At 41.7% G+C, this 8,357-nt stretch overlaps 1 pseudogene; it reads right to left on the bottom strand.

The window, feature by feature from the left end:
* Positions 1-7,098: 7,098 nt before the first annotated feature.
* LOC128052103 (60S ribosomal protein L21-like) lies at positions 7,099-7,780 on the bottom strand (annotated as a pseudogene).
* Between the last annotated feature and the right edge of the window lie 577 nt (positions 7,781-8,357).

Raw genomic sequence — 8,357 nt, 5'->3', positions numbered from 1 at the left:
GAGGAACTCAAAAGCCTCTTGATGAAAGTGAAAGAGGAGAGGGAAAAAGTTGGCTTAAAGCTCAACATTCAGAAAATGAAGATCATGGCATCCGGTCCCATCACTCCATGGGAAATAGATGGGGAAACAGTGGAAACAGTGTCAGACTTAATTTTGGGGGGCTCCAAAATCACTGCAGATGGTGACTGCAGCCATGAAATTAAAAGACGCTTACTCCTTGGAAGGAAAGTTATGACCAACCTAGATAGCATATTCAAAAGCAGAGGCATTACTTTGCTGACTAAGATCCATCTAGTCAAGGCTATGGTTTTTCCTGTGGTCATGTATGGATGTGAGAGTTGGACTGTGAAGAAGGCTGAGCGCCGAAGAATTGATGCTTTTGAACTGTGGTGTTGGAGAAGACTCTTGAGAGTCCCTTGGACTGCAAGGAGATCCAACCAGTCCATTCTGAAGGAGATCAGCCCTGGGATTTCTTTGGAAGGAAGGATGCTATAGCTGAAACTCCAGTACTTTGGCCACCTCATGCGAAGAGTTGAGTCAGTGGAAAAGACCCTGATGCTGGGAGGGATTGGGGGCAGGAGGAGAAGGGGACAACAGAGGATGAGATGGCTGGATGGCATCACTGACTTGATGGACGTGAATCTGAGTGAACTCCGGGAGTTGCCGATGGACAGGGAGGCCTGGTGTGCTGCGATTCATGGGGTCGCAAAGAGTCCGACACGACTGAACGACTGAACTGAACTGAACTGATGCAGTTAAAGATAATGTTTTGAGGTAGCTAAAAACCTTACTTTATGGGGGTCACCTTATTCCTAGCTTGTGTGGAAAATTGATCTTACTTAGCTGTATCTTTAAGTCAACCCTGAATATTCATTGAAAGGAATGATGCTGAAGCTGAAACTCCAAAACTTTGGTCACCTGACCCAAAGAGGCAACTCAATGACAAAGACCTTGATGCTGAGGAAGATTGAGGGCAAGAGAAGCGGGAGACAGAGGATGAGATGGTTGGATGGCATCCTTGACTCAGTGGACATGAGTTTGAGCAAACTCTGGGAGATAGTGAAAGATAGGGAAGCCTGGTGTGCTGCCGTCCATGGGTTGCAAAGAGTCAGATGTGACTTAGCAACTGTACAACAGAGCTGTATCTTTACTTATCATATGTTGAAAATTCGTTCTTCTTAGAAAATCTGGTGATCTGGGGACTTTCTTGGTGGTCCAGTGGCTAACCTCTGCTCTTCCAATACAGGAGGCCCGGGTTCAATCCCTCGGGGAACTAGATCCCACATGTCAAAATTGAAGATCCCAACTGAGATCTGACCCAGCCCAATAAGTAAATAAATACTGGGTTGACCAAAAAGATCATTGAGGTTTTTTATAGGATCTTATTTAAAGAAAGAAAGAAAATCTGTTGATTTATTCTTGCTAAATTGTTGCTTTTTCTTTCAGTTTTGTTACTGGTGACATAATATCAGTTTAAAATAAGTTCTAGAAGGGAAGGTCTGTGTTCAGTTCAGGCTAAATTAAGGATGGGACAAATGTGAAAAGAGGGGAGGGAAAGAAAAGGAAAGAAAATAAAATCAGCATTGTAAATCACAGCCTTCTATCTGGCTGTCAACAAGTTTATGTAAAGTGAGTCATACACAATTGAAAACATTTCTGTTCCAATCTGCAGGATATTCAGTGTTCAAACAAGCTTATGTCTTGGGGCCTGAATTCAATGATAGCAATCCTGTGTCAGCTCTCTGCAGGTTTTATGCATTTTGTGTTCCTAGTAAGTGTCCATCTTAATTATCTCCAACCTGCCAATGAAGTCTGCCTTTACTTCTTGTGTGATTCTGAGGAATAATTTTAGTACAAATTCTTGATCTCTTATCACCTGGATAGTAAAATAGATATTACCATTATTCAGCTGTCTTTCAAACCAGTCAGTCCTAAAGGAAATCAGTCCTGAATATTCACTGGAAGGACTGATGCTAAAGCTGAAGCTCCAATACTCTGGCCACCTGATGTGAAAAACTGACTCATTGGAAATGACCCTGATGCTGGGAAAGATGGAGGGAAGGAGGAGGAGGGAGCAGGAATGGATGAGATGGTTGGATGGCATCACCAACTCAGTGGACATGAGTTTGAGCAAACTCTGGCAGACAGTGAAGAACAGGGAAGCCTGGGATACTGTAGTCCACTGGGTCAAAAAGAGTCAGACACAACTTAGCAACTGAATAACAACATTTATGATTTTGTGGCCACAGAAATTCAGTATTGTTTCAAGTATTTAATCCTTTTGCATCATTATATGTGAACCTTGTGTCTCAGTGACTTTACAAGAAATACGCTTTACCTGGTACTGTCTAGCAACCAACAGGATAGATCTTACTTTCTAATACATTTATGTATTTTTATCTCAAGTAGGCTTCCTATAAGGGGTAAAGTGGGGCTTGTGTGGTGGCTCAGTGGAAGATGTGGTCTCGATTCCTGATCTGGGAAGATCCCCTGGAGAAGGGAATGGCAACCCACTCCAGTATTCTTGCCTGGGGAACCCCACGAAGAAAGGAACCTGGTGGGCTACAGTCCATGGGGTCACTAAGAGTTGGACACGACTTAGTGCCTGAACAACAAAAAAAGGGTAAAATGCTTGCATGCATGCTAAGCTGCTTCAGTCATGCCTGGCTCCTTGCGACCCCATGGACTCTATCCCACCAGGTTCCTCTGTCCATGAGGTTCTCCAGGCAAGAATACTGGAGTAGGCTGCCATGCCCTCCTCCAGGGAAGGGTGAAGTACTGGGGATTAAAAAAAATGACTGGCAATTACTTTCTCTTTCTTTTTCCCTTCCCCCCTCCTCTTTTCTTTCTTCCTTGCTTCCTCCTTTCCTCCCTTCCTCCCTCTCTTCTTTCTCCCTCCATCCTTCCCTTTCTTTTTAAATAGAGAAGTTCTGCCTACTGTTTGCACCACTGCAGCTCTAACTGGGTCTTTGATACATTCTTTGCTTTCTGTCCCATGGCTCCTTCTGTGTCGTGTGAGCGAGTCGTGCACCTCTCACTGATTTGCTGGTAACTTTCTTCAGGGTAGTTATGAAATGCACAGATCTGTGCCACACCCCTTAAGGATTTCCGTGTCTTACTGGGAAAAACTTATTGTTGGCATGCACCACTTTATTTAACTAGGGGAGGTTAGAAAAGTATTAGTCTGGAGAAGTGTGTTTCAGACTGGTGATGCCAATCACTTTTGCCTTTCATTCAGCTGGTGTAGCTCCAAGAATGGGAGGGAGCCCCGCCCTGAGCCCAGAATTTCTTAGGGCCCCCAGGAACACAGCTTGACAAGGGTGGGGCAGCTTTGGGCATCAAGCGACAAAAAAGAAAAAAAAAAAAAGGAACAGAAAACACATCTTCTTCAGCAATCACAACTTGTACTCATCCCCTCATCTGGTCTTTGGATCATCAGTGACATTACTTTGAAGTAGATTCTAAATGTATGCCCCCTGGTGGTCACTGTCAGGGGATAATGGGGAAGAGACTATTCATCTCTTTCTGACCTCACTGCTTGCCTGCACTGCTTAGATATGGCTGGGAAACATGGCCTGCCAAAACAAGTGAGAAGTAATGTCTTCCAAGTTTTGTCTGAAAATTCTTAAAACATAGGCTAATTTTGACAAGAACAATTCACAGTGTGTTTGAAGGCAAGGTTTTTCTTCACTAAAGCTGTTCAAAGCACAGTTGCAAGGAAACTACTATTACTAATAGCATACTTGAACTTAAGGGCCATACATTTCAGGTAATTAGATAGCTGCCCAAGATAGATAATTACACTTAAAAACAATTTTATAAATTTTATCTCCACTAAATTGACCGCTTGACAGCTGTTTTGATGTCCTGTGAATTTTGCCATTGTTGAACAAAAAATAACATTCTTTTGTCAATGTCAGTTGACGCTATCTTCTAAGAAAAAATCTGAGGTCGACACATGACAATTTTTTAACTGTTGAGACTTTTTGATATTTTTGTAATTATCCTTTTAAAAAATGAAGCGAAAAGGCATACTGTACTTGGAATTCCTTAGAAAATAGAGTCTGCAGGGAGATTTGAGGTGACTTCTTGGGAACCAAACTGTGAAGGAGAGAGGGTGCAAGACTTGGTAGGGTGGAGCTGGGCTGTGATGTGGGTGCAAAAGCAGCCTCATGGGATATGAGGATTTTTGTTCTGGGATGACATTGCTTAGCTGCCCCTCCATGAGTCAAGTCTTGCATCCAGCAGTGAGAGGATGTGACCTTGGGTGAAGCTGGTGTCTTTGCAACCTCAAAGAAAGGAAGAGGGGCTCATTCAGGGAATGAGCTCCTCAGTTCTGAGGGAGATCTGGGCGGCATACCTAACAGTTTATTAAATAGCTAATTTTCTCTTTCTCTTGAATGTTTATTATAACTAAAGGAAAGGGAAGCCTCATCAGACAAGGAGCTTCAAGGAGATATGTGCATGTGAGATTCTGTCAGAGCCTATCTTCCCAGTGAGGACCTGAGAAGCAATCATGGAAGCTACTAGATTTCCACGACCACCTCTACTTCAGTGACAGAGGAACTCTTTTGTATTATAACTAATACCTACACTGTCTCACTGGAACAGATCCTTCCCCACGTTTTAAAAACTACAGTTTTCTGTGTAGTCTCTCTGAGTCCAGAATAACAAACTATGATTTTAGCAGTTTATTACAGTCTTGCTCGGATGTACTCTGGGAGAGATCCGAGTGGTTTTTGTTTTTCTCTAAGGGAGATACTTCTGACATACCAAATTATATCTTCTCAAGTTACATAACAAATTCATCTCCCCAAGTTACATACCAAATTACATCTCCTCAAATTACATACCAAATTCATCTCTGGAAGGGAGAAAGCAAGTGAAAAATGTGCGGTTGATCTGGAACTTCAGCAGACAGTGGTGCTACTATCTTACATGAAGGTAGATATTTGGCAGGAACTTAATTACTTTTTGATGCTTTGTGATTTTCTGGTTCTTAGAGGATTATTTTGAAGAAAAAATTTAATTTCAGTTTTATTGAGGTATGATTGACGTTTAAAATTGGACGCTATTTAAAGTGTGTGTCATGGTGATTTGATATACGTACACATGTGAAAGGATTCTCCCCATCGATTCATTAATGCATCTCTCACCTCACATAATTAACCTTTTTCATTTTTTTGGTGAGAACATTTAAGTTCTACTCCCTCTGTTCTTGTTCAGTAGCTCAGTCGTGCCTGACTCTTTGCGACCCCATGGACGCATGCATGCCAGGCTTCCCGGTCCAATACCAACTCCCGGAGCTGCTTAAACTCATGTCCATTGAGTCAGCGATGCCATCCAGCCATCTCATTCTCTATTGTCCCCTTCTCCTCCTGCCTTCAATCTTTCCCGGCATCAGGGTCTTTTCCAGTGAGTTGGCTCTTTGCATCCCGTAGTCAATTTCAATTACACAATACAATATATCACCATGTCATTAGTTCCTGAGACCTTTTAAAAAGTTATCTTTTTTTTAAAATTTATATTTTGACTGCAGTGGACCTTTGCTATGGCACTCATAGGATGTTGGTTGTGGCGTGAGGGCTTCTCTAGTTGTGATGCTCAGACTCTCTAGTTGTAGTATGCCAGTTTAGTTGCCCCAGGATCTTAGTTCCCCTACCTGGGATCAAACCCACGTCCCCTGCATTGATTGGAAGGCAAATTCTTAACCACTGGAACACCAGGGAAGTCCCTAGATCCTCAGTTCTTGCTCATCTTATTGCTAGAAGTTAGGACGCTTTTACTAATCTCTCCCTATTTCTTCCATCACCCAGTCCCTGGCAACCACCAATATAATCTGTGTTTCTATAAGTTTTTCTTTTTTAGGACTCCACAAATAAGTGATACCATGCAGAATTTGTCTTTCTCTGACATTTCACTTAGCATAAGCCCTTGAGTTTCATCCATTTTGTTACAAATGGCAAGATTTTCTTTTTCTTCGTGGCTGAACGATACTTCATTGTGTATGTATACCGCATCTTCTTTACCCATTCATCCTCTGGGGGACACTCAGGTTGTTTTCTTATCTTGGCTATTGTGAGTAATGCTGCAATAAACATAGGGATGCAACTATCTTTTTGAGACAGTGACTTGTTTTCTTTCAGACAAATACCTGGACATGGGATTGCTGGATCATATGGTAGTTCTATTTTTAATATTCTGAGGCACCCCCATACTGTCCTTCATAGTGGAGGCACCAATTTACATTTCTACCAATAGTGCACAAGGGCTGCCTTTTCTTCACATCCTTGTCAGCACTTGTTATCTCTTGTCTTTTTGAAAATAGCCATTCTAACAGATATTTGGGCTTCCCTCGTGGCTCAGCTGGTAAAGAATCCACCAGCAATGCAGGAGACCTGGGTTTGATCTCTGGGTTGGGAAGATACCCTGGAGAAGGAAACGGCTACCCACTCCAGTATTCTGGCCTGGAGAATTCCATGGACTGCACAATCAATGGGGTGGCAAAGAGCTGGACGTGACTGAGCAACTTTCATTTTCAGTTTCATTCTAACATCTGTGAGGTGATACCTCATTGTGATTTTCACTTGCATTTTCCTGATAATTAGTGATATTGAGAACCTTTTCCTGTATAGTTGGCCTTCTGCATGTCTTTTTTGGAAGAATGTCTATTCAGGTCCTCTGCTCATTTTTACCTCGGGTAGTTTGTTTGTTTGCTGTTGAGTTGCATGAGTTCTTTATAGATTTTACCAGATATATCATTTGAAAATATTTTCTTTCATTTGGTAGGTTGCCCTTTCATTTTGTTAATGTCTTCCTTTGCTGTGCAGAAGCTTTGTAGGTTTTTTTTTTTTTTAATAAATAATGTTGGGCAGTTTGTTAACCAATGGAGTATATTATCTAACAAACTATCCCACATCTTTCAGGAAGAAAACCACTCAGTTTGAAAAGTAAAGATGTCACCCACTGAATTTAAAGCACACAATTAAAATGCTCTTTAAATATTTCTCAGGGGGGTGGGAACATAAGACTTCTACTCAACTAAGAGAAATGTTTTAAGAGTCCAGATCTTTTATTTTCTTTATATTCATCATGCCATCAAATCATGGAAATAGGCTCCAACAGTTCCGGCTCCTCTCCAGTGGTTCTCATGAAGCATGCTTCTCTGGGTGGAGCAGGCTGACTCTTTAGTCGAGCCCAAGTACCTTTCTCTTTGTCTCCCTCTGTTTCCCTCCTTCATTTTCCTTCACACATTTCAGGAAGCTCTCTTGGCTCTTAGGATGCCTAATTTGCTCAATATGTGCTAAGCTGCTACAGTCTTGTCTGTCTCTTTGCGGCCTTATGGACTGTAGCTCACCAGGCTCCTCAGTCCATGGGATTCTCCAGGCAAGAATACTGGAGTGGGCTGCCATGCCCTCCTCCAGGGGATCTTTCTGACCCAGGGACTGAACCCATATGTCTTACGTCTTCTGCATTGGCAGGCAGGTTCTTTACCACTAGCGTCACACATGTTGATTCTCTTGGCAAGAATCTTGTTCTTAACTTGTTTGTTTACAATGGTGCTAACAGCTTTCTGGGTAACATCATCGACTCTTCCAGTGTTGCCATGGTAACATTCGTGGGGCATTCCTTATTGAACAGTGTCCATGCCCTTGATATCTACAATGTCACCTATCTTGTAGATTCCCATGTATGCTGCCAAAGGAACAACTCCATGTTTTCTAAAAGGCCTAGAGAACATGTAGGGAGAGTCTCTCCTTTTTCCCTCCATATCGGTCATTTTGGTGAGTTACTGGAAGATGGCGGTTCTGGACGAAAAGGCAGAAGCTTCATAGAACTGATGTAGTCTCACTAGTTTATGTTTACTTTTGTTGCCATGAAGAAAAAAAATTGTATTTTAAGAGCAAAATCCATTTAGTTTAAAAAGCGAATTGCTATTAACATTTGTCTTCTCTCTTTATGTCAACAGCAAAGAACTTATGTTGGTCTTTCAAAATCTTTAATATGATAAAACCTGTAAAATATTAATAACATAATTGAATCAATGCATTTAATGCCTCTTTTGATACATTTATATTACTTTGCACACAAAGAACATCTTTAGGGAATTCCCCAGGGGTCCAGTGGTTAGAACTCTATGCTTTCACTGCCAAGGGCCTGGGTTCAACCCTTATTGGGAAACTAAGATCCCACAAGCTGAACAGCCCCCCCAAAAGAAAAATTCTTTAATCCAAAATTCTCAAAATATTCAATGTTTCTCAATGAAAGAATATTTTGCAAGAAGCTATACATTTCTTGCTTTTCCTCATGCTTAGCTGAAGTGGTGTCAGTTATTAAATTTACTCTGCATATGCATG

The sequence above is a fragment of the Budorcas taxicolor genome, chromosome 8, assembly GCF_023091745.1.
Source record: "Budorcas taxicolor isolate Tak-1 chromosome 8, Takin1.1, whole genome shotgun sequence".
NCBI lineage: Eukaryota > Metazoa > Chordata > Mammalia > Artiodactyla > Bovidae > Budorcas > Budorcas taxicolor.
Note: the sequence above shows the minus strand (reverse complement) of the source record. Positions and strands in the feature narration are given on the sequence as shown.